Genomic DNA, 27,816 nt, shown 5'->3' on the forward strand with positions numbered 1-27,816 from the left:
CAGCCCCTTGGATCTTAAGAACAATGAACAATCCTCCCAACACTTGCACCCCCCCTTTCCTGGGAAATGTTGGATAAAAAGCCTCACCAATTTGCATAGGTGACCACAGACCCGAACCCTTGGATCTGAGAACAATGAAAAAGCATTCAGTTTTTTACAAGAAGACTTTTAATAAAAAATAGAAGTAAACAGAAATAAAGAAATCCCCCCTGTAAAATCAGGATGGTAGATATCTTACAGGGTAATTAGATTCAAAAACATAGAGAACCCCTCTAGGCAAAACCTTAAGTTACAGAAAAGATACACAGACAGAAATAGTTATTCTATTCAGCACAATTCTTTTCTCAGCCATTTAAAGAAATCATAATCTAACACATACCTAGCTAGATTACTTACTAAAAGTTCTAAGATTCCATTCCTGGTCTATCCCCGGCAAAGACCCAGCATACCGACAGACACAGACCCTTTGTTTCTCTCCCTCCTCCCAGCTTTTGAAAGTATCTTGTCTCCTCATTGGTCATTTTGGTCAGGTGCCAGCGAGGTTACCTTTAGCTTCTTAACCCTTTACAGGTGAGAGGAGCTTTCCCCTGGCCAGGAGGGATTTCAAAGGGGTTTACCCTTCCCTTTATATTTATGACATTGTGCATAGGCTAGCATACCTGAGCTAGCTTGAATGCAGTTAGTGCAAGTAACAACAGCAGCAAAGACACCTCCATGAGGACTTCAGAGCGAGCTAGCAAGCCAAATACATAGCCAGGGTCCATGCCAGGCTTGTACTACCTCTGTTGTCTTCACTGCTCCTCTTGTTACCCTCATTAGCTGGATTCAAACTAGCTTGCGTAAGCTGGCCTGCGCTCAGTTTTTGCTATGTAGATATATCTTAAGCCATTAAAACCCCCTGAATAGAGAGTAAAGTGGGTGGAGTGAGCAGCAGCTGTTCAGGGAGATATGCTGACTTGTGGCTGAGTGAGGCAGCTAGGCTTGTGAGGGAAGTGATAAGTTTCAGGCCCTGTAGGGGGATGCAGACCTTTGATAATCCTAACCCTTTTCCTGTGCTTGCTGTGAGTCTTTGAGTGACCAGACTTCTGTTTGAGTAGCTTTACATTAGGGGACCTAGGGCCAGCCCCCCCGGCCTGCCCGCCCTTGTTTGGAGACTGGTTTTTGGAAGAGGTGTTCGACCCTGGGAGAAAGGATTATTACACCCAGATGGCATCTGGTGATTCCTGTAAAGGGCTGAAGGAGCTCACTTGAAGGAGGAGCTGCTGGAAACAGGTGGGCTCCTGTGGCTGACTGTGGAGGGGGAGAGATGGAAAGGGAAAGGCCTCTGGGTTTTGATCAGACTACATAGGAGAGACACCAAGAAGCATATTTCACAATTTATATTTAATCAGCCTACTGCAGCTTTCAGCCACCCACTACCAGTTTCATGCGATGAGGCCAATGAAGGTTAGTAGTTGGCAAGACAAGTTACAAGCCAGTGATCAGCACTGCAGGTGTCACTGCTTTGATTACTTGGTGTGACTGCTGGCTCCAGGAACCCAAATATATTCCACCCCCTTAGTACACAAGGTAGCACCTGAGGTTGCTGCAATGTAGTAACAGCTTGGAGAATCATTATCCATTGAATTCTCTGCAGAAACATTTTCTTGCTCAGTTGCCATCTTCCTGATCTACCACAAAAGAAGATTTGAGACAATGTGATGATGCTGAAAACAGGACAGGGGAAGAGAAATGGACCAATAGCACTCTGTTTCTCCTAGCTTCTCTAAAATAATGAGGCAAAAGTGAAATGATATTCAGATGTTTATTGCTTTAGGTTAAATTTGAGACCATTAGGAGACTCCACAAAGAAAAGGGTTAACGGCCATTGCAGACCAATCCATCTCATTATAGGGTTGAATTAACTAAGTTTTTATTAATTAACAAAACCAACAATTTAAGAGTCTGATGAGATTGCACTTTCCTCAAATACTGTATATATCTGTTTGAATTGACTAAAAGTATTTTGTAAGTGTCAATTGATAACTGCTTGCTGAAAGTATTCAATATTTGAATACTTGTGATAGGAGGTTTAAGTCACCTGATATTTTTTTCTTCCCCGATTGGACAAGTAGCTCCTGAAGTTTTGAATTTATCAAGGAGAGGTAACAGACAGGATTAGAGAATGTTAAGACATTTTCCTTTCCTGGCCCTACAGGCCTTGCCTGAAACATCATGCCTAGAAAAAGTTAGGCAACTATAAGATCTATTAACTGGGTGTAGAGTTTAAATTGAACTTTCTCTTGTCACATACCTGGATAACTCTGTGTGCAATTTGAGATGAGTCAAATCTTTGTCTGGTTTTAATTGCCTCTGTGCCAGGGCTGTAGCAATTTGTTTTGGGAAACCTATCTTCCTCCTGCCTTGACCAATATACTATTAAATAAATGACAGACCTAGTTGTCATCATAGTCTTAAATAAAGTAATCACATGCAACTGCAGAGTACTAGCAGTTAAGGGGAAAGTCAGATCCTTGTCTGTTTCATTTAATTGGCTCTGCTCTACCATTCTGGTGAGTTCTGTGAACACTTTCTCCTGACTGTGTCAAGCATCAGGTCATTCTATATGAAGCTGTCAAGGTTCCTTCCCCACTCTGAACGCTAGGGTACAGATGTGGGGACCTGCATGAAAAACCTCCTAAGCTTACCTTTACCAGCTTAGGTCAAAACTTCCCCAAGGTACAAAATATTCCACCCTTTGTCCTTGGATTGGCCGCCACCACCACCAAACAAATACTGGTTACTGGGGAAGAGCTGTCTGGAAACATCTTTCCTCCCAAAATACTTCCCAAAACCTTGCACCCCACTTCCTGGACAAGGTTTGGTAAAAAGCCTCACCAATTTGCCTAGGTGATGACAGACCCAGCCCCTTGGATCTTAAGAACAATGAACAATCCTCCCAACACTTGCACCCCCCCTTTCCTGGGAAATGTTGGATAAAAAGCCTCACCAATTTGCATAGGTGACCACAAACCCAAACCCTTGGATCTGAGAACAGTGAAAAAGCATTCAGTTTTCTTACAAGAAGACTTTTAATAGAAATAGAAGTAAAGAAATCACCTCTGTAAAATCAGGATGGTAGATACCTTACAGAGTAATTAGATTCAAAACATAGAGAATCCCTCTAGGCAAAAACTTAAGTTACAAAAAAGATACACAGACAGAAATAGTTATTCTATTCAGCACAATTCTTTTCTCAGACATTTAAAGAAATCATAATCTAACACGTACCTAGCTAGATTACTTACTAAAAGTTCTAAGACTCCATTCCTGGTCTGTCCCTGGCAGAAACAGCATATAGACAGACAGAGACCCTTTGTTTCTCTCCCTCCTCCCAGCTTTTGAAAGTATCTTGTCTCCTCATTGGTCATTTTGGTCAGGTGCCAGCGAGGTTACCTTTAGCTTCTTAACCCTTTACAGGTGAGAGGAGCTTTCCCCTGGCCAGGAGGGATATCAAAGGGGTTTACCCTTCCCTTTATATTTATGACTGAAGCATTACAGTAAAAAAAAGTATTTTAAAATAATGAAGAACCCCAGGTTGAATGATGAGGCTTAAATTTTTTTTTGGCTAGCTACCCATTCAAGGAGCACCATCCATGCTATGCCCTGAATGAAATAGGTGTCCTGGGCAGAAGATAGTATAGGATCATGTAATTGAACTGTAACAAGGGAAGTACTCTTGCAGCACCCCTTTTGGGTAGAAATGGCCACATTGGCACCCCCAAGTTCCATTTCCCCCTCATAAAGGTGCCTCAAACTCCATCTTCACTCTTCAGTTCAATAGTGCCCTTGCTGCAGGCTAATTTATTAACATTAATGCTTCAAAGTCATGAAGTATACTCCATCACCCTAGTACAAAAGCTAGGCTCTTCTGTGACCTCCCTCTTCAATCAGAGTATGGATTGCTAGGTTTCTCCTGTGTTCCCTAGACAAACTCAAAGACCCAACATGAAGCTCCCCCAACCCCCACTGTTCCTCAGACGTTCTTGTCAACTGCTGGAAATGGCCCACCTTGATTATCATTACAAAAGGTTCCCCACCCCCACCCTGCTCTCCTGCTGGTAACAGCTCACCTTAAGTGATCACTCTCTTTACAGTGTGTATGGTAACACCCATTGTTTCATGTTCTCTGTGAATATAAATCTCCCCACTGTATTTTCCACTGAATGCATCCGATGAAGTGAGCTGCAGCTCACGAAAGCTTATGCTCAAATAAATTTGTTAGTCTCTAAGGTGCCACTAGTACTCCTTTTCTTTTTGCGAATACAGACTAACACGGCTGCCACTCTGAAACCCATAATATAAACAGTATCCACCTACCCTGGATTTAACAATGCAGAGTAACCAAGATCCTCCCACTCTGGGCTTAAACTCTTACTCCTCCCCTGGGTTCTTCCCAGCTCCCTGTTCCTTGGCTGGAACACCAGCCTATGGGACTGCTTCCTTGGACCTTCCTGTGTGAAAGGGGTCCCTAGTACAAAAGTTTGAGAATTACTGCTCTAGTAGCTCTCATTCAACCTTCTCCCAGCTCCCCATTTCTGTCTCTCCCTTTTCCAGCTGCTGCCTGATGTTTTATATAAACTGGGTGTCTTCTTTCCAGTCCCAATAGAAGGCAATTAACCAGGCACAGGTTGACAGGGCCCACTCCTTCTTAAAGGGGCATAAAGGGTGCATTATAATGCATATGCACAAGTGGGCTGAATCAAGATTGCATTAGGAAATGCCTACATTAATTTTTCTAACTTCTGAGTGCTTGACTTCACAACCTTAACATTCTTTTAATGTAATTTTCTAGATATTTAAAAAAACAAACATTGAAAAAACAAAAAGTTCCATCTTGTGGAACTATACTGACCCACTCACATGAGTCACCAGCACAGTTGATATCTTTAGATCCTCTTGTACTTGAATTAACAGAGTAAATGGTAGCAGTAGAAGGCTGTTATCTTCTGTGTGGACCTGCCACACTGAAGCAAGGGGCAAGGAGTCACACTTCCCCCAGGGGTTTCACAGCTATAATTTGATAGACAGCAAATGAATGTTGAGACTCAGCCAAGAATAGTGGGTTCACCTCCAGGTTCTGGAGGGCAGTGTTCTTTAGTGGTTACTGACTTTTCTGCAGCTGTTCCCCCCACAGATTCTCTAGGTCCCTTCTGCTCCCTCACCTCCCCAGCTCCTGTCCTTGTCCCTGCCCTCCTGTTATCCTCCCATCCAACTTCTTGCCCATCTCATTCCTGCTCCTATCCTCCCCCTGGCTCCTACCCTGCCCTCCCACCCCCCCCACCCATCCCTCATTGGCTCCTGCCCCATCCACCCCCTCACTCCTGTCCACCCCAGCTCTTCCCCAAGCTCCCTGTGGTAGAATGCACCCCTGTATTCACACCCTGCACACCATTGTGATAATCTTTGTACAAAATATGCCTTTTAAGGTATGATTTGAAAACTAATACTGTAACTTGCTGGTCAATATCATGGTGAAAATGTATGTAGCAACATTATATGTAAAGTTGGGAACATAAGCTGAAATCATAACTGAAGTGCGTTTACCTGACTAGTCTGGGGAGTGCGTAAACCTGTTTCTCAAAGACAAAGGACAAAGCTGATACCTCCAACCAGTTGTCGTCAAAGCTGATGGGCAATCACCTGTCAAGTGGCCATTCTTTGGCATAGAAGGAAGACAGGAGACAAGGAAAATTGGCATTTCAGCAAATGGAGGCAAGAAGAAACAGCATAGAACATCTTTCCCCACCGGACACCCTGTCACCTTCTTTACTGAATAAACTTTAACTAGGGGTAGCCCTCAGGAAAATGCATTTCAAAGGGTAACTGAACTATAAAAGCAAGTTACAGTACCTCAAGTTCTCTCTCCCTATCCACAAGGGCAGAGTTTGTGGATGGCATTGCCGCCGCCCCCCCCCCCCCCCACCCTCACAACTGCAGTGCCATAACCAGAGCAGGGCAGCCGTCCAGGGTGCAAAGCCACAGGGTGAGCTACGCCCGCCAACCCACCTCTCTTCATCTCTCTCCCTGAGGCACTGCCCATTGGCCAGGTCAGAGGTCAGAAGCTGGAGCCAGGCAGCGCAGGGCAGCTGTTGCTCTGGCTGGTGCCATGGAATGGGTGGCCAAGGTGCTCCCTTGTCTCCTGCTGCTGCTGCTCGTGCGCAGGGCTGCAGCTGCTCCTCAGCTCCCAATCCCCCCTTTGATTGCTCACACAGCCAGGAAAAGCCATCCAGGTGAGGAGACTTGGCTCCAGGGCTGGCAGAGCCCTTGGGGAGCAGTGACCACATTGGGGGCCCTCCTGGCACACAGCCCCTAGCTACTGCCTTCCTGCATCCTGAGCTACCCCCCTGCCTGCACACAGCCCTGAGCTACCCTCCTGCCTGCACCCTGATCTACCCCCTGCCTTCACCCTAAGTGGTTTTCAAACTTTTTGAGCTGAGCCTCCCTCCTGCCTTTGAATTATAATTTTTGATTGCGCCCTTCCCCAAACAGACAGGCTGGGTTGCCTGATGAAATGAGTCAGGGTACAATGGTGCTCCCTCCCCAGGCCCTGCCGTGTGGAGCTGGCCAGAGCCCCACCAGGCCCTGCCTCCCAAATATAGAAGTCAAACTACACCTATGCCTATCCATCTCTTATGTCACCTAAGATGAGAAAAGAAACAGCCACTGGACTTTGGAAGCAGATCCTGGCCTGAGGATTTGGTCAGCAATGTACTGAAAACATGTGTTAAGGGACTTCACCTTGAGCCAAGGCTAATTTGTTCTGTTTAAAAAGTGTTATCTTTATTTTTCTTGTCACCCTTTGACTTTAATGCCTTAATACTTGTATTGACTTAAAATCCTATCTTGTTTTGTTTTATTATTTAATTAAAACTAATCCAGTGTTGTGGCTAAGTTGGGCTGTGTGGTAACTCCATTTAAAAGGAGCAAGTTGTTGTATATTGTCCCCTTACAGGGACAATGGACCTTTGTTACCTGAACTGTCTAGGAGAGGGCTGGACAGCGCTGTAAAAACAAACTTTTGGGGGCGGGGGAGGGAAATCCAGGCCTGGGAGTGTGTTAGGATCACCAGGATGTGGTAACCCAGGCTGGTGGAAGCTAGAGTGTGACTGATGCGTGCCTGGAAGCTGCAGCTATACACAGACACTCAGGCCGTGGCAGGCAGACTGTTGGGCTGTTTGCGAGCTGCCCAGGTGGGAGCTACAGCACCATGGTGTTGTGAAGCACCCAAGGTTGCAGGGCAGGTGGGGACACAGCCCCTCACTGGTCTGGACTGGACTCTCTGGAATGTGACACCTCCCCCTCTCTCCTATCCTTCCTCCCTGACTCTGCCGCCCCCAAATGCCCCACCCCCATCCCCCTACTGTCCTCCTCCTGTCTGGGTTTTCTGTTCCCCCCGCTTGCTGGCACCTGCCCAGGTCCCTTCACATGTCCCCTCCCCCATGCACCTTCCCCCCGGTGCCCCGGACACCGGAATCCAGCTGCTTCTCCCTCCCAACCTGGGCACTGCTAGGGGAGCATAGAGAACACAACAGAGTCGGTCTTTCTGCTCTCCAGTCCAGGGCCTGGGACCACCATGGCCCCTGGTGGACAGGAGGAGGAGCTGCATGGAAAGCTATGCCCAGCCCCTGCAGTCCTGGGGTGGAGCATGCTCAGTGGCTGGATCATGCTCAGTTAGTGTGACCACATATCCCAATATCATCAGGAACATCCTGATATGAGGGGCTTTGTCTTATATAGGATCCTATTATCCTGTCCTGATTTGTCACACTTGCTATCTGCTCACCCTATGCTCAGTGAAGATGGAATCTTTAGCAAATTTAGCTGCCAAACTCAAAATTCTCTACCAAGTATGTATGAAATGAAGCTTTTCAGAGGCCATATTAGGGTGAATTTTCACAGACACAACAAAAAGCACATACCTGACACCAGGTTCTCTCTCTCACCCCCCTAAATTTCAAGACCCTTCTCTAAAGCATGAGAGAGTTAGAACTTTTCAACAAAATACTTGGAGCAATTTAAAAAAAAAAAAAAAAACATGGGCAAAATAACATTTTCCCCTAAGCTTGTTCTTGGAAACAGCTGATCCATTTTCACTCATACTTTTCCGGAAAAACTCAGCCTGATACAGACACCCAACATGGAAAATTTCAGCCTAAACAGTCATAGTCTGGCAAAGTTGTAAGCAATTGAAAAAGTCTTATAATGAAAAGTGCTGGGCAACCTTAACCATTCAGGTCACTACCTGTAATGCCCCTCCTAGTGTAAACCTCAAGCTTAAAATTTGAGTTCTATGAGCATTTGTGAGTAAATTTCCCACCATCTGTATGTTCATGAAAAGCAACTCCAAAGGGGTACAAGTACAGACAAAATGAATTCAATTGTAAATCTGAGCAAATGCTTATGGAAAATGTTTTGAGCTACTATTTAATTATTATTCACCAGCTCTATAATAGAGTCTTTGTAGATGGTTGTCTTTGAATCTGATGGGCAGTTAAAAAGCAGACCATTGAGCCCTTTTGTTAAGGGCATGGAATTTAAATGTACTTTATTTTGTATTGCAAAGCAGCCAGCAACAACACCAGAAAGTAAAATCAACACTGGCTGGAAGTGGTTTTGACTGGTGCCTGACTGGGGGTGATTGTGAGATTGTATTTTCATAACGCAGAAGCAGTCTGACTGGGGTATTGAAACCAGAGTTGTGTTGTAGAGGTGTGAATCTGTGAATTACTAGCTTCACTGCTTTTGCCATCTAATCTCAGTAACACTGTAAGTTTAAAGGGAAAAACATTTTTCACCTCTCATGTGTTTCAGTAAGTTTTTTTTGTCCTGAACTAAGGTTAAATGAAACTCACAATACAATTAAGTTTAGTTGTGTTCACAGGACTGGATGGTATCCCTCAGCTGTAAAGAGGTTATGCTCTATGTAATGTACCCCAAGCTTGGATCGAAGAGCAAAGAATGGTGTTTGGCTTAGTGGGCAGACTGGCTATGTTCTGATTAACTAGTGGCCTCTTCACTGTGCTGTGATATTTGGGGCATGAAGCACAGACTTTTTAAAGTCTTCTGGCCAGGCAGTTTAGCTCTTTATTTCCCTCTCCTCCCCATTTTCTAAAGATTTTAGGAGCCCCCTCATCCTGCTCTAACTGTGGAAGATTTGGCTTATATGGCTAGACAGATAAATACAATGTTCTTTTAAACTCTCAATCATTTGTAATACTCACACAACTCAGCAATCTTTCCCCAAAAGGTTTTGTTCCTGACCATTTGGCAAACACTGTTTTTTCTGTGTTTGGAATGTTAATAAAACTAACATGCCTTTATTGTTTCATACACAGCAACTTCAGCTGAAGCATTTTGCCAGACCATCTCTTGATATAATCACCCAATGTCAGCATAGCTCTGCTAAGAGTGTTAGGCCCTGACCCTGCAAACACTTAGGCAGATAGAATCATAGAAAATTAGGGTTGGAAGATACCTCAGGAGGTCATCTAGTCCAATCCCCTGCTCAAAGCAGGACCAACCCCAACTAAATCATCCCAGCCAGGGCTTTGTCAAGCTGGGCCTTAAAAACCTCTAAGGATGGAGATTCCACCACATCCCTAGGTAACGCATTCCAGTGCTTCACCATCCTCCTAATGAAATAGTGTTTCCTAATATCCAACCTAGACCTCCCACACTGCAACTTGAGACCATTGTTTCTTGTTCTGTCATCTGCCACCACTGAGAGCAGCCTAGCTCCATCCTCTTTGGAACCCCCCCTTCAGGTAGTTGAAGGTTGCAATCAAATCCTCCCTCAGCCTCTCCGCGTAAGTCATGTGCCCCAACCCCATAACCATTTTCATTGCCTTCTGCTGGACTCTTTCCAATTTGTCCGCATCCCTTCTGTAGTGGGGGGACCAAAACTGGACAATATTCCAGGTGTGGCCTCACCAGTGCCGAATAGAGGGGAAGAAGCACTTCCCGCGATCCACTGGCGATGCTCCTACTAATACAGTTCACTATGCTGTTGGCTTTCTTGGCAACGAGGGCACACTGCTAACTCCTCCAGCTTCTCATCCACTGTAACCCCCAGGTCCTTTTCTGCAGAACTGCTGCTTAGCCAGTCAGTCCCCAGCCTATAGCAGTGCCTGGGATTCTTTCTTCCTAAGTGCAGGACTACACATTTGTCCTTGTTGAACCTCATTGGATTTCTTCTGGCCCAATCCTCCAACTTGTCTAGGTCACTCTGGACTGTATCCCTATCCTCCAGTGTATCTACCTCTCCCCGCAGCTTAGTGACATCTGCAAACGTGCTGAGGGTGCAATTCATCCCATCATCCAGATCATTAATAAAGATGTTAAGCAAAACCAGCCCTAGGACTGACCCCTGGAGCACTCCGCATAATACCGGCCACCAACTAGACATTGAGCCATTGATCACTACCTGCTGAGCCTGACAATCTAGCCAGCTTTCTACCCAGTTTACTTCTTAACTTGCTGGCAAGAATACTGTGGGAGACTGTATCAAAAGTTTTGCTATGGTCAAGATATATCACATCCACTGCTTTCCCCATATCCACAGAGCCAGTTATCTCATCATAGAAGGCAATCAGGTTGGTCAGGCATGACTTGCCATTGGTGAATCCATGTTGACTATTCCTGATCACCTTCCTCTCCAAGTGCTTCAAGGATTCCTTGAGGAGGACCTGCTCCTCCTTCCCCAAGTTCTCTTTCTTCCCTTTTTTAAATATGGGCACTATATTTGCCTTTTTCCAATTGTCCGGGACCTCCCCCGATCACCACAAATTTTCAAAGATAATGGCCAATGGCTCTGCAATCAGATCAGCCAACTCCCTCAGCACCCTTGGATGCATTAGCTCTGGACCCATAGACTTGTGCGTGTCCAGCTTTTCTAAATAGTCCTTAACTTTACTACTTGTGGCACCTTAGAGACTAACCAATTTATTTGAGCATAAGCTTTGAGCTACAGCTCACTTCATCGGATGCATACTGTGGAAACTGCAGAAGACATTATATACACAGAGACCATGAAACAATACCTCCTCCCACCCCACTCTCCTGCTGGTAATAGCCCATCCAAAGTGACCATTCTCTTTACAATGTGTATGATAATCAAGGTGGGCCATTTCCAGCACAAATCCAGGTTTATTCTTTTACGTAGAGACTGTCCAGTTTGACCAATGTACATGGCAGAGGGGCATTGCTGGCACATGATGGCATATATCACATTGGTGGATGTGCAGGTGAACGAGCCTCTGATAGTGAAAGAATAAATGGACACAAATCAGATGTCAAGAATTATAACATTCATAAACCAGTCGGAGAACACTTCAATCTCTCTGGTCACGCAATTACAGACATGAAGGTCGCTATCTTAAAACAAAAAAACTTCAAATCCAGACTCCAGCGAGAAACTGCTGAATTGGAATTCATTTGCAAATTGGATACTATTAATTTAGGCTTAAATAGAGACTGGGAGTGGCTAAGTCATTATGCAAGGTAGCCTATTTCCCCTTGTTTTTTCCTCCCCCATCCCCCCAGACGTTCTGGTTAAACTTGGATTTATGCTGGAAATGGCCCACCTTGAATATCATACACATTGTAAGGAGAATGGTCAGTTTGGATGAGCTATTACCAGCAGGAGAGTGAGTTTGTGTGTGTGGGGGGGTGAGAACCTGGATTTGTGCTGGAAATGGCCCACCTTGATTATCATGCACATTGTAGGGAGAGTGGTCACTTTGGATGGGCTATTACCAGCAGGAGAGTGAGTTTGTGTGTGTGGGGGGGGAAGAGGGTGAGAAAACCTGGATTTGTGCTGGAAATGGCCCAACTTGATTATCATACACATTGTAAGGAGAGTGATCACTTTAGATAAGCTATTACCAGCAGGAGAGTGGGGTGGGAGGAGGTATTGTTTCATGGTCTCACGAAAGCTTATGCTCAAATAAATTGGTTAGTCTCTAAGGTGCCACAAGTACTCCTTTTCTTTTTGCGAAATCAGACTAACAGGGCTGTTACTCTGAAACTTTACTACTGTGATTACTTCAGCTGACTTCAATAGGACTATTCACAACAGTAAAGCTAAGCCTGTGAGTAAATGTTTGGCAGATTGGGGCCATAGTTAATTCAAAGCCCAGCCTGCAGGTTTAAATGACATGCTTAGATATCAATTGTGTGTGTGTTTTCATACTAATACTACTTTGGAAGTGTGCAGTGTAATTATTCTGTTTACCAAGTAATCTTTCTTGTATTGTCCCTGACAGCTAGGCTGTTTTCTTTTTTTTAAATTAAATATTTATATCCTAACACACATACAAGCCCAGATACATTCTGGCTTTCAGGTGCCCATGCATATGTCAGGAAACTTGCAAAGTGTAGGACAGATTACAAGGCAGATGAAAGCAGACCCTCTTGTGACATGATATATGGAGGATCATTCCAGTGCAAGGCAAACAGTTCAGAGGAGAGACACTGCCAATTCTTCCCACCACCAATGCAATTTAGGCTTCTGGCAGGAATAATCTGTGATTGAGGGGGGGAGATATTGTACATCCATGTTCTAATCAGCAATGTATGGGTTTGGGGCTATTCATTTATTGGCCCTGAATTTGACCCATGGCTTTAATTGCATATGTCAACGTGAGAGCTGCTATGTTTAAAGCAGAGTTAATTCAGGAAGCGTGCTCCGTCAGTGAAACAGCAACAACAAAAATCAGCTGCTTTGGATGATCCACAAAGATTTATTCCTTTTTGTCCGCTACATCTTAGGATCAAATGTAAGTCAGAGCAGACTTTTAACTCCAGCACTTACATACACGTTGAAAATACAATGGCCAGATGTGTGATGAGGACCATATAATTGCCTATGTCAATAGAAAAATTATGGTTTCTTCACGGCTTTTTTGGGTTTGTTCTGAAATCCCTTCAAAGTACTGATCACGGAGTATTATGAACTTGTTCTGTGTACAGACCAATTGCTAATGGTTTTAACTGCAGTTATTGCATTTCAGTATAGTGATGCAATGTCAGCAGTGGCTGTTGTGAATTTAATCCTGTGTGTAACAGATGGCTCGTGATCACCGCAGTGTGGTAAACAGCTTTCACATTGCACTGTGCCTACTGTGAAGAAAGAATAGCAGAGGTGCAGTACATCCCACAGCAATGTGGCAGTGTGTCTCTTTCATGTCCATTCATGTTCTCATGAGGGAAAGTTACATTGGCCATTATAGTCCAGCTGGCACAGTGCATTAATTGGAAAGCTCACAGTTGTGTGAAAGTGTCCTTAAAGCTCATTTCAGAACAGACAACTCTAATTTATCACCACATGGGAAAAACTAATTAACAGGCAATACCTATATGAGAGTCAGGGACTATTTTAAATATATTGAGTATTATATTTTCCCTGCAGCAGCATCCCCTAGTATCTTGTGTGTGCTCATTTTCCTGTTGTGACAGGGTCAGGCCAGATGGCTACAAAAGAGTGGTCGAAGGTAGATACATTAGTTCCAGGTTAAGCAGGTCCCTTTTCCCTGGGTAAAATGACAGGGACTATTCCAGAACACTCAGGAACTTTCTAGAGCTAATTAAGGCAGGCAGGCTAATTAGGAGCGAATTGGGAAGCTGCTAGAATTAAGGCTAATCAGGACACCTGGTTTAAAAAGGCTCTCACTCCAGTTAGTGAGGTGTGCACCAGGAACTGAGAGTGAGAGGGTGTGCTGCGGCAGGACTGAGGAGTACAAACGCTATATGGCATCAGGAGGAAGGTCCTGTGGTGAGGATACAGAAGGTGTTGGGAGGAGGCCATGGAGAAGTAGCCCAGGGAGTTGTAGCTGTCACACAGCTGTTACACAAAACACTATAGACAGCTGTGATCCACAGGGCCCTGGGCTGGAACCCGGAGTAGAGCGCGGGCCCGGGTTCCCCCCCTCCTCCATCCCCCCAACTCCCTATTGGATACAGGAGGAGTTGACTTGGACTGTGGGTCCCACCAGAGGGGAAGGTCCCTGGCCTATCCCCCGACCCACTAAGTGAACCAGCGGAGACTGTGGGGATTGTTCTCCTTCCTCTTCCCCATGCTGGCCAGTGATGAGGTTATCTGAGTGAACGGCAGATTTGGGCCACGAAAGTGTCCAAACTGAGAGCTACTGTGAAACTCTGAGGCGAGCAAAATCCGCCAATAAGCCAAGGTGGAGGAGGAACTTTGTCACACTGTGTACAATAAATTTCAGTGCAATTTTCCTGCAGTGTCCACATATACTTGGAAGAATCCACTCAGAGTATTTAATATTTAATGTTTGTTGCTTTTTGAACAAAAATAATATTACAGCAAATGAAATTTCAAGAACTGACAGCAGATGATTACAAAGCTACTATGAATGTTGGCTTTTCAACAACAAGGGCTGGGGGGGAAAAAAGTAAAACTTTCCCTTTTGATTTGTTTCGCTTACACTTTTAGATGTCATTTAAGGTATGTTCATAACAGGTCCCGGTGATTTCCTTGTGGCAGAGTTCAAGATACTAATTTAATCTTATTGTCCCTGGTATTGAAAAAGATAAATGTATTTTTCAGTATCAAAACTAGTGAGGAAAACTGGCAAATAATATCAGTCAAAATAGATCCCTCTTCAAAGAATTTAAGAACTAACTTGGAGGGACAGCACAAAGTAAATAATTGCATCAGAATTATAGCAGCTATAAATTGAACAGAGCTATTTTGAGACACCCTGTTGTACGTAACATCCTACGAACAGCCAGCAGAGAGAACCAGGATCCTAAGGCCAGAAACATCACATGCAGCTGCTGGGGATCAGCTGGTTCCAGGCATGTGTCTGCAGAGAGCTGACAAATAATTTGCTCCTTGTCCTTTATCAAGTTTCAATAAGTTTTGCTCTTATTTTACTTCCACCTCCCCCTTCTTTTGCAGTTTATAAATATAAATATGTAGAGTTAGGGGCATCTAAAGTACAGGAGTCAATGAGTAGGGGAAGAGGCACTTTCATGGGTAAGATTAGCTGGAGACAAGCAATGTAGTGTCAGCTCAAGAGCTAAACCAAAAGCATGAGGGTTTGGCATGCATAATGCAGAAAGAGTGGTAGACATGGGGTGCATTACTGTGGGTCAAAGAGATGAACGAAGAGGTCTGGGCACCCAGGAATAATGAGAAATTAAAACCATTAAAGTATAATGAGAAAAAGAATGTTAGCATGATGGAGGAGGATGTGGTATTGGGGAACTGCACCTTTAAGGACTGAGCTTCCCAGACAGAGTCTGGGCAGGGCGCTGCAAAGCTCTTGTTGCTATGCACTGCAAGTTGGAACCAGACACAGAATAAAGCACTTTTGCAAGCACCAGTGATTACTGAACATCATATGATATGAGGAATAAAAAGTTAAGGGTTTGTCTACCTAGGGAGTTATTCCAGATAAACTATTCCTTATTAACTCTATGTATGGACAGTTATTCCAGAATAAGTGCACCTTATTTTGAATTAGCTTAATTCACTACCTACAAGGGGATAAATTCTGGGGGAGATGGTTGATGCCAAATATTTTTCTATGCCAGATGAGTTAGCAGGATTCTGACAAGTGCTCTATTTTTCTCAGGTCACATTTTAATGCACATGCAACATCCTCTTCGGGAGACACCATGTCTGCAGACTGCATTTGGGTTGTGTTTGGCACCCAAGGTATTTCACCAGAAAACACAACACATTTTTCTGTGATAGAGAGGACACTAAGGTATTAGAGGATATTTGATCGGGGGGGAGGGAGAAATAGTAGCGCATGACTAAAGGCTCTGGGCAGCTGTGGAAAGAACAAGACCTGCTGGGCTAAAGCTAAACAAAATGATTTGCAAATCAAATACAAACCTGAGGGAGATTTAGTGCTTGGAGACATGCTCTCTAAAGCATTTGACAACCGTGCAATGTAGCAAAGTCTAGAGCTAGATTTTGTACAGCTCACTTTGTACATGATATAAAGAAGCCATGTTCCATCTCTGATAAAATGTGACCTGTGATTGCCTGAGCTACTGCTCAGGATGAGACTTGCAGAAAGTGATTATGGCTATTAGTAGATGGCAGCTGGGACAGCATCTTCGCAGCCCCTATCATCAATTTAAGGGGGAGCTCTTAGTCCTAGATGGTGTTTTAAAGGCACCAGAATGGTGATTCCTAAGATGTTATAGAAAATGTTAGGATACATGAAGAGATTAAAAAAAACATCTAATAAGGGCTAAAGAGATGTTTTATACTGGTCTTCAGTGAACAGTGACAGAGAAAATTGTTGAGGTTTGTTGCATAGGCCAAGTCAGGCAAAAGAGCCCATGATGGTGGCACAGGAAAAAATGGGCCCCCTGGAGCAAAGTAGGCATAGATTTGTTTACATTGGCTGGAAAAACTAGGACTTGTTCTCGACTAAAAGAAAAGGCGTACTTGTGGCATCTTAGAGACTAACAAATTTATTTGAGCATAAGTTTTCATGAGCTACAGCTCACGTCATTGGATGTATTCAGCGGAAAATACAGTGGGGAGATTTATATACACACAGAACGTGAAACAATGGGTGTAACCATACACACTGTAACGAGAGTCATCAGGTAAGGTGAGCTATTACCAGCAGGAGGGGCAGGGGTGAAACCTTTCATAGTGATAATCAAGGTGGGCCATTTCCAGCAGTTGACAAGAACGTGCGAGAAACAGTGGGGGGGGGGGGGTGGAATAAACATGGGGAAATAGTTTTACTTCATGTGATGACACATCCACTCCCAGTCTTTATTCAAGCCTAATGTAATGGTGTCCAGTTTGCAAATTAATTCCAGTTCAGCAGTCTCTCATTCAGCAGTCTCTGTTTTTGAAGTTTTTTTGTTGAAGAATTGCCACTTTTAGGTCTGTAATCGAGTGACCAAAGAGATTGAAGTGTTCTCCGACTGGTTTTTGAATGTTGTTCTAGACTGTTGTTCTTACTTCCCTGAGGTAGTCTTCCTAGAAGATACTGCAGCTAAACAGGTGCTTGTGCATGTCAAATCTACTTTTGCTGACTAGTAATATTTGACAACAGACCGCAGTTTAATGGACATGAGTTTGGGTTTAGACATTCTCCACTAGTCCCCATTATCCTCAGTCCTACAGGCTGCTGGAAAATGGTGTTTATCTCTACTGAGAGGATGTGGAGTCAGGCTCTGATCCATATTTAATATCGCTAAATTACAGAATGGCACAAGTGAAGCATGGTGTGACAGGGTGGATCACAGAAACCCCCTGGAGGCTACCACCTGATGTGCCAAGACTACTTCTGTTCCTGCTTTCCTGCCCTGCCCTCTTAGGACTCCAACATGCTGCCTGGTTTGAGCCAGACCTGCTAGCCTGCTGCAAACCCAGACCAAAGTCTGAACCATGTCCCCTAACAGCTGTAGGCTTAACTGAAAGCAGCTTACAGAAGTGTGCCTGTCTTTAACACTGAGATGCCCAACTCCCAATGGGGTCCAAACCCTAAATAAATCTGTTTTACCCTGTATAAAGTTTATACAGGGTAAACTTAAATTGTTCACCCTCTATAACACAGAGAGATATGCACAGCTGTTTGCCCCCCCCCCCAAGTATTAATACATACTCTGGGTTAATTAATAAGTAAAAAGTGATTAAATACAGCAAGCAGGACAAGTTTCAGAGTAGCAGCCATGTTAGTCTGTATCCGCAAAAAGAAAAGGAGGACTTGTGGCACCTTATGCTCAAATAAATTTGTTAGTCTCTAAGGTGCCAAAAGTCCTGCTTTTCTTTAGACAGAACAAAGTGAATTACCAAGCAAAATAAAATAAAACATGCCAATCTAAGTCTAGTACAGTAATAAAAACTGAATACAGATAGAATCTCACCCTCAGAGATGTTTCAGTAAGTTTTTCACAGACTGGAGCTGGACATCTTCCTAGTCTGGGCACAATCCTTTCCCCTGGTACAGCCCTTGTTCCAGCTCAGGTGGTAGCTAGGGGATTCCTCATGATGGCTGCCTCCCTTGTTCTGTTCCACCCACTTATCTTTTGCATGAGGTGGGAATCCTTTGTCCCTCTGGGTTCCCACCCCTCCTTCTCAGTGGAAAAGTACCAGGTTAAAGATGGATTCCAGTTCAGGTGACATGATCACATGTCCTGTGATACCCCAAGCCCTCATTCCTCCCACCCTGACTCACAGGAAGGCCTGCCTGCAAACAGAGCCATCCACAGTCAATTGTCCTGGTTGATGGGAGCCATCAAGATTCCAGACCACCATTAATGGCCCACACTTTGAGGGCCTCTTGTAGTTATGCAGAGTTATATTTCATATTTCTAGTTTCAGATACAAGAGTGATACATTTATACAAATAGGATGACCACACTCAGTAGATAAGCTTCGTAATGATACCTTACAAGAGACTTTTCATGAAGCGTATTTTAGTTACATTATATTCACACTCTATATATAGAGTGCATCACACATGGGTTGCCACCTGATGACATTTTGTTCAGCAGAAAACTGAAAAGAATGCCTGCTGTGTAGAAACTGACATCAGAGGCACTGGGGAGTAGTATAAAGAGTCAGATAGGGCAACATTAAAAAAAAAAAAAAACTAGACTGGGGATCATGGGAGCTGCCACCATGTCATGAAAATGATTGTTTGTCTCAGTAATCAGAAACAATGGTTGCAAGCAGCAGTGGTGTCGCACGAAACAGCCCCACAGCCAGAAGTGATGCTTGGGGAGTTTCACTGCCTCTCAGCCCCCCAATTTGCTGCTTGGCATGTACTGAGCATGCTCACACAGACTGAGCATGCTCAGTAACATCTGCTGAAGCCTCTGCCCTTACTCTGCCCCCTCACTATTGGCAAGTACAGGTCATCTCTGCCTGCAGCCATATGAGATTGTCTCCCCAGATGGACACATTATGGAGGAATAGGCAATACCATCTCCAAATCCCACAAGGGAGGGAGGATACCGGCACCGAGTTTGCTATTTTGCCTGCAAGGGTCTCAGATAGGAAATAACTACAGCAGTTTGAGACAATGGAGCCCTAAGACATGCAATAACCAGAACAAGTGGCCTTACGGCTTCCTGAGAGCAGGAGGACAACAGCAGTGCTGATGTTCATGGGGAGCGCGGGTCCAAGTGACAGCACCCGGCACATCAGAGACCAAATGACCATTGCTAGCAAGTTTAGTTTTTAGGTTGGTTGTAAATATTTGTAATTATTATATTAATGTTGGCTTTTAAAATGTTAGTGTTATTAAGTGTTGGCTTGAAAGGGAAGATGTGGTATTGAGGACTATGCCTTTAAGGGCTGAGCTGCCCAGACAAAGCCTGGGCAGGGTGCTGTTAAGTTTTTTATTCTTATGCACAGCTTGCTGGACCCAGAAAAACAACAGACAGTGTTACCTTAAGCCCTGAGTGATCACTGAACACCATGGAGTGGAAGGATATATAGCATCACACACTCTCTTCTCCATGAGAGGGGAATGAGAGATGGGCATAGGAACTACAAGTGACAGTAGTAGGGGACTCAGTACATAGAAATGTGGAGTGAAATTCATTTCACACTCACAAACTCAGAGCAATTAGAATTCACCCTGTATTTATTAATATTGAATGAAGTGGGCTTTATGCAAAATATGTGTCTTGTGATCAGTTATTTTTTGTGTGTTTTTATAAAACTATGCTATTCCATGGCAGGGGTAATATTTTGGGACTGTTATTGATCAACCTTCGTAACTGTTTAACCCCGAGAGAGAGAGAGAATCAGATCTCACCCCTGCCAATGGACATAAAAGCATATTAGCTATGTAAAACATTTTGCTCTAACGCAGGCATGCTTAGCTCCCATGAAATTCAAGAGGCAGTGCACAAAGGTGTCAAAATACAGAACTAATGGAGCTCTCAGTTTCATATTCCTACTGCTACTGCCAGCAGCAGTCGTCTTATTGCCATTTACTCTTAGCAAGCTTTTTGCTCACAAATCAGGAAGCAACTTTGGACAATTTTCACAAGGAGCATTTTCATGATTAATAAAATAACCTTGCTAGAGACTGGAGTCGAGAAGGTGTTCTGCTAACTGGGGTAACAGACATACCAATAGACTGGCAAGCAATAGCAGGTCAGAGAGCGGGAGGGAAGCTTGGCTGCCGGTGGGTGGGGAGCACCCGCTAGTTTTTCGCCGTGGGTGCTCCAGCCCTGCAGCATCCATGGAGTCTGCGTCTATGGTGTCAGACATAACTGTTCTGATCTGGCAGCATATGTGCACTCAGTTACACGTGTGCAAGGTGCAGGGCATCAGGCCACCGGTCATCAGTGGGAATGGAGGGAGCAAATGCCCTTTCAGGATCAGGCCCATTAGGATGATTTGGCATGTAATGCTTTCACAAGGGGGCATTCTTTGCCAGGTTCTACATCACTGCCCAGTGTAAGTCACAGAGCAAAGTAATCGTTATTACTGCTGGGCCCCAACAGAGTTATTTCTGCTTTCGGAGACATAAAGGAAGACAAGGTCCCTCAGTGATTTTCAGGATCAGAGAGCGGGAAAGAGTGCACTGGGGAGGTGTGTGAATTAATAAAGTGCAGGTCTGGGAGAAGGAGCAAGCAGGGCTGATCAGACAGTACTGCTAATCATGTAGCCAAAGGGCACTTCCCGAGGTAGCCTCAGCCGGTAGGGGCAACGTGGTGAAATTCTAGTGAGAAAATTTTTGCTCCTGTTCCACTGCTGCAGAGCATCAAGTAGGGACTACTTGTGCAGCCTGAGCACTTTGGAAATAATCTGAGCCACGGTCGGTGGAAGCCTCCTAATAGTGGGCGGTCACTGTTGCCCAAACTGTCACCCCTCCCATGCCCCTTCCCCCGCCCCCCGAACGACCACCCTCGCACTGCCCCTTCCTCATGAGGCCCTGCCCCTGTGCTGCCTCTTCCCTCCACCCAGGACCTCTTCTCCTCTCTCCCCCGCCCCTCAGTCACTCATCCTTATGGCTGGTTAAAGTGTGTGTGTGTGGGGGGGGGGGGGAATGGCCCTCTGTTCTAGTGTTCCTGATCTGAGCCTCTAGGGGGGAAATCAAATGTCATTCCCTTTGTCAGGGCTCAGAGTCCATAGCAGGTTTCTCCTCCTCCTGTGCAACAGGAAATCTCTATCCACTGCTCCCCTAGCTCCTGCCACAAATAACCACACCAGTTATTTGTTATGATTATTAATCATTTGTATTGCAGTGGCCCCCAGAGGCTCCAGTCAGAATAGTGGCCCCACCATGCTGGATGCTGTACACACACCACCTACATGGGACGACACAGTCAAACATACTAACTTTTGTCCCTGCCCTTGTGGGAATGAACCACCCCAGCTGGCAAGATAACACCACTTGGAGCAAGTGCAGTGGAGAAATGGTTGGTGGGGGGAGAAGATGGAAATCACATATTGAATCTTGGGCCTGAGATCTAACCCTGGGAACTTCAGCACCATCCCAGAGCTCTGCACCCCATTTCTTCTGGGGATGGGCCAGGAGATGACAGGGTAGAAAGCCCATTGTACTATGAGGAGCATGACATCACATAGATTGCCTCACCTCACTGGCCCAGCATCAGACTCTAGTTTTTGCTTCAGTAAAGCACAGAACTGATATGACTTCCTGAAGTGCATGTTAATGAAGTGGAAATCAGGAACTTCACTAAGAATTGTTAATTGCAAAACATGTACTAGCAGCTCTCTTCAGAGCAAGCCCTTACTGAATTGTTTAGGCGTGGCCCTGAATAAAGAATTAAGTACCTGGGAAGAGCCATTTAAGTACATAAGGGATTAAACTTTAAATCTTTTCATGCAACATTTGTCTGACAGTTATGTACTGAGCTTGAGCAATTTTTTCCTACACTTAGAATCATAGAATCATAGAATATAAGGGTTGGAAGGGACCCCAGAAGGTCATCTAGTCCAACCCCCTGCTCAAAGCAGGACCAATTCCCAGTTAAACAGCCACTTCAGGAACATGGGAAATGCACCATCTACAGGTCACTGGGAACACCACAGGAAAATCTGAGAAATGATAAACCAAAATATTTGCTCAACAATTGTATGGAGAAACAGGGACACCATTTCAGATGGGGGGAAGGGGGGGAAGAAGGAGGAGGAGAGAGGCAACTTTAACTGTGATTCCAGAGGCTAACAATTCAGACAAGTAGATTTCAACCGAACACCATTACACTACTTTAAACCTTATGGTACTGCGACGATTTGGATGATGCACATGAATGATATTTTATTACACCCCCAACTCAAAGATTGTTTCATAATACCCCACAACTGAAGTGCTTTTCATAGCAGCAGTTTTTGTATTCTTACTTTTCCATTGCACAAATGAGTGAAATTCTACTAACTTTAGAATTTCAAATCAATGAACCTCAGGTTTTTATTGAGGTCAAAATATATTGTTCAAAATTTTGTAGTAGGAAGATCAAAACTAAAAATGAAATAAGATGGACCATATTCTGGTCTCATTCACACAACTCCAAATTCAGAATAATGGTTGAAACCCATACAGTTACTCCAGATTTACAGCAGTGCTAAGGAGAGCAGAATTTGCCCCTCTGTGTTCGTTAGTTGCAATTTCTATTGGAAACTGTGCTAGACATAGCTATGGATAGGGATTCTCTGGTAAAACCCCTCCCTATGTGGCACGCTATATTGAAGAATTCATTTATCACAACTTACTGTAAATTAGTGTACCTAATTACTAGAACATACTTGATTGTGTTTCTTTGTAAAACTGCTATAAAATAAAGATTGGAACAAACATTGCCTTCCAGTCAGATTAGAGTAGGCCTTTTTGTAGGACCAGTTGCAATCCCTGAAGCACATTTGTCACACAGCACTCAGATAGGAATTGTAATGATCTTTACAGGTCTTAGTGCTCTCACTACGTCTAGAAATGAAGTTGAACTATATTTTACCTCTAGAAAATGGGAGCCTGACTCATCTTACTCCAGTCCATGAAACTTGTAAAACACTGGTTTATCTAGATTAAGGTTTCTAAAAGGGTTTTCAGAAGAGTAAGGTTGAATTACCTTAACTCTTTATTTCCTGGTTTTTAGAGGTTTGAGTTATGCTGAAATAGTTGTTCTGGAAGGGCACAAGATGCCACCAGAAAGCCTTGTCTTAGTGTTAAAGGTTGTTGGGGGGTTTTTTGCCAGTGAATTATAATGGCAAACACTAGATTTTTTCAGTCTGTGACCCTTATATCGCTAGGTGGTAGCAGAATGTGTATGAGTGGTCTGGTTTCCTTGATCATTGTGGTATTGACCTGTTCTGCTATCATCCATTCACTAACAACTGAATCTGATGCAACCAATTAGTGGTGTCAGATTAGAGGGATTAAATTCAAACCTGCATTTAATTTCCAGAACAGACAGTTGCTTCACTTCTGACAACCCTGACCAGCGACTGTGGGTTGCCTGGCTATAAACGTATAATCTAAAGCCCTACAATTGATTAGCTCAGTCTTCTCCACCTCCTTCTTTAAATCATAGATTTGTACAACACAAACTCTTCAAGGAGGCTTATGAACTAACTACTCTTTTACATGTTGGGTCAGGTTCTACTTGGATGCCGAGATGCTATTTGGAACAGAGGTACCCCTGAGCCCTCTGACTCGCCAGCGTGGGCTCCCTCTCACACTGTGCTGCTGTGAGAAGCTACAAAGCCCTCCAGCCTGCACTTTCACCAGCATACATCCAGACAGACACCCTGGGGCAGACTGCAGTATAAGCCACTCATCACAGGCAAGGTTGGGTTTGGACCTGCTGCCTCTGCCTATCCTTGGGCTGTCCCCTGCAACCCCAGTACCTGTTGGGCCTAGAACTAGGCCGCAGCCTGGGGCTTTCCTGGCTGGCCCTTCCCCAGCCCTGCTCCAATCTAGGTACTCTATTTAGGTCCCTGCAGCCAAGTACCTCCCTCTCAGAAGCTAGAGAGAGTCTTTTGAGCTTCGGCCCAGCAGCCCCTTTATAGGGTCAGCTGAGTCTGTTTGGGGCATGGCCACAGCTGAGGCTGCCTCCCAATCAGCCCAGCCTAAGGCACCCAGCCCTGGCCCTCTCCAGGGGCTGGCTTTTAACCACTTTGGGCCGGGAGCGGGTGACCACCCCGCTACAGGAACCTATATTTATTTGCATTCTAAAGCCATGTGCCCAACTTGGATGTGTAACGGTTGCAGACTCACCACCGCAGCGCCTCCTGATGGTGCTCCGGGAATTAGCTCAGTCCAACTCTGAGCACCCTCTGCAAGTGGTGTCTTGCCCGTTGTCTGCTCTACTCTGCAGTTTGGGACCCACATTGCTCCCCCACTCGACAGTGTCCTCTTCAGGACACTGCCCTCTGGCAGTGCCCACTGCTTTTCTCACCCTCCCTTCCTCTTCTGAGCCCAGCAATCACTACATTTCTAGAATCCATCAATTATCCCCCACCCACAAATTTCATTCCCCAGTATTTTATGGGACTGGTGTCTCTTATTTTCCCCTCTGTCCATTCATCATTTTTCAGATGGCACCCCTTAGTCCAGCTAGTTTTTCCTGTGTACACACACACACACTCTCTCTCTTTCTCTCTCTCGTCTATGTCCCAATTAGCAGGTCACTTTTCATGCAGAAGTGAGAAAGAGGGAATTTTTTTTCTTATCTTTATTTTAAAAAAACCCTAGGGCTGCTGTTTAATTGCAGTTAATTCATGTGATTAACTCAAAAAAATTAATCGCAATTAGAAAAATTAATTGTGGTTTTAATCGCACTGTTAAACAATAGAATGCCAATTGAAATTTATAAAATATTTTGGATGTTTTTCTACATGTTCATATATATTGTATTCTGTGTTGTAATTGAAATCAAAGTATATTTTTATTAAAAATGATAAACAAAAGAAACTATATTTCAATTCACCTCATACAAGTACTGTAGTGCAATCTCTATCATGAAAATGCAACTTACAAATGTAGATTTTTTTGGTTACATAGCTGCACTCAAAAACAAAACAATGTAAAACTTCAGAGCCTACAAATCCACTCAGTCCTACTTCTTTTTCAGCCAATCACTTAAGAGACAAACAAGTTTGTTTACATTTACAGGAGATAATGCTGCCCTCTTCTTATTTACAATGTCACCAGAAAGTGAGAACAGGCATTTGCTTGGCACTTTTGTAGCCAACATTGCAAGGTATTTTCGTGCCAGATATGCTAAACAGAAGTCTTAAAGGAGAAACACTCTGATGCTGAAACTACAGAACCTAAACCACCAAAAAAGAAAAATAACCTTCTGCTGGTGGCATCTGACTCAGATAATGAAAATGAAAATGCATCCATCTGTACTGCTTTGGATTGTTATTGAGCAGAACCCATCATCAGCATGGACCCATGTCCCCTGGAATGGTATTTGAAGTATCAAGAGACATATGAATCTTTAGTGAATCTGGCATGTAAATATCTTGCGATTCGGGCTACAACAGTGCCATGCGAATGCCTGTTCACACTTTCAGGTGGCATTGTAAACAAGAAATGGGCAGCATTATCTCCTGCAAATGTAAACAAACTTGTTTGTCTGACCAATTGGCTGAATAAGAATCAGAACTCAGTAGACTTGCAGCCTCTAAAATTTTACATTGTTTTATTTTTGAATGCAGTTTTTTTTGTGCATAATTCTACATTTGTAAGTTCAACTTTCATGATAAAGCGATTGCACTACAGTACTTGTATTAGGTGAATTGAAAAATACTTTTTCTTTTGGTTTTTTTACAGTTCGAATATTTGTAATAAAAATAAATATAAAGTGAGCACTGTACACTTCGTATTCTGTGTTGTAATTGAAATTAATATATCTGAAAATGTAGAAAATATCCAAAAATATTTAAATAAATGGTATACTATTAATGTTTAACAGTGCGATTAATCGCAAGATTAATCACGATTAATTTTTTTAATCGCTCGACAGCCCTAAAAAAACCTCAACAAGATTGGTTTTTAGAAGATAATTGTATGTTGTTTTGTGGAATCCTTGAATCTTTTGGAAAAGGTCCAGAGGCTGTGTGTGTGAAACCCAAAACTTCTTCAGGTTCCTTTAATTATTATGCAGCCAGCTAGAGTTATCAAACTTGCTAACTTTCCCTACCGTCATACCACCATAATTCTAATAATTCCAGCCACATTATTCTTGATTTCCAAAATGTCAATACATTATTTGAATAAAGAAAAGGAGTACTTGTGGCACCTTAGAGACTAACAAATTTATTTGAGCATAAGCTTTCGTGAGCTACAGCTCATTTCATCAGATGCACGATGAAAAGCTCACGAAAGCTTACGCTCAAATAAATTTGTTAGTCTCTAAGGTGCCACAAGTACTCCTTTTCTTTTTGCGAATACAGACTGACACGGCTGCTACTCTGAAACCTGTCATTATTTGAATAGTCACTTATCACTCCAGCATTAAGACATGACAAGAGATGTTTTCATGGCCTAATAATATCATTACAGCATTAAGAGGTTGATCCTGCAAGTTGCTGAGGCCCAGATACTCAAGGTTCCTGGTTTCCATTGAAATCAATGGAAGTTACTAGCCTAAATACCTTTGAGGACCTGCATTAATGCTAAGGGGAGTTGAGGGTGCCGAGCCCCTCTTGGAAGCACTTGGCACCTTGAGGTATTATGTTCAGGACTGAAATGCATTATGCAGCCTCGATTGCTAGCTGCTCAACCTGTGTTTATTAAGCACAATACACAATACACCTTTTCAGGTCTTACTGCTTTTCCAGTATGGGTAACTAGTTTTGATTTTTAATCTTAAGAATTATTGTCTATATCTTTCTCTAGAGACTAGCTCATCCCAGGGTTGACTTGTTTTAGGATGGCCGGAGACCAGCCAAGAGATTCGTCTCCCTACCCACATCTATCATCGTGTTTTAAGATCACCCAAAATAAAAACCAACAAGGAAGTATAGGAGTAAAACACAGGTTTGTTTATTAGGAACAAGGTAAGCAAACGGGGTATGCTATAAAGGACTCCCAACACACGTAAACAAGGTAAACAGGTAAAATTGACACTATATACTGACTGTGACCAAAAAGTGTTTATTCCCTTCCCAAGATGGGTCCCAGGTAAGGGGTATGGAGGACTTAAAAGGTCTCTACTATTTCTTGCAGCTTGTGTCTGGAGCCTCCTATCTCACAATGCAGATCGGGTCTGGAACTGACCAGGTGACTCAGGAGGGTGAGGAGTGGACCTCGGGCTACAAGTAGGCGGTAACTCTGCTTGATGCTGGTGATTCTTCTTCCTCCTCCCCTGCATCGTCATGTGTGCAAGTAAAATCCAGATGAGAGGGTGGCAGCTAGCAGTTCACCCTTGCTGGCAAGTGTGTTAAACCCTCCCACAACCCTAAGGTGCTGTGCTCTGGCTTACACACCTGAGTAGAACTGATCCAGCACTCTGCCACTCAGATGGGCAGCACCTTCCCTCTGACGTGCTGACCCTTATATGCCCTGCTGTTACTGGGCAGATCACATGTCACATGGTTCCTCAGTTTCAGTAGAAAGGGCAGGAAACTATACCTAAGGAGAGGGAAGAAAGGCAGCCAAGATGGATTCCTAGTTGTTGTTGTCAGAAATACAGAAATTCTCCCCCAGCACCAGAAGTACTGGTGGAAGGAGTGTGGAAATAAATGATTGGTTTATTCAGCTGTCAACAGTGTGTCATTTTTTCTTCAGGGCACAAACACAGTTCATATACTGCAACCTCAGTGTTCAACAGTCA

The 27,816-nt window shown here is 43.9% G+C and overlaps 1 long non-coding RNA gene across 1 annotated transcript; it reads left to right on the forward strand.

The window, feature by feature from the left end:
* Positions 1 to 1,014: 1,014 nt before the first annotated feature.
* On the forward strand, positions 1,015 to 27,748 carry LOC125639231 (uncharacterized). The gene is made up of 3 exons (XR_007357427.2): positions 1,015 to 1,272; positions 26,880 to 27,020; positions 27,210 to 27,748. It is a non-coding gene; the product is annotated as an uncharacterized LOC125639231 (long non-coding RNA).
* Positions 27,749 to 27,816: the final 68 nt, after the last annotated feature.

Source organism: Caretta caretta, chromosome 1 (genome assembly GCF_965140235.1).
Source record: "Caretta caretta isolate rCarCar2 chromosome 1, rCarCar1.hap1, whole genome shotgun sequence".
NCBI classification, from domain to species: domain Eukaryota; kingdom Metazoa; phylum Chordata; order Testudines; family Cheloniidae; genus Caretta; species Caretta caretta.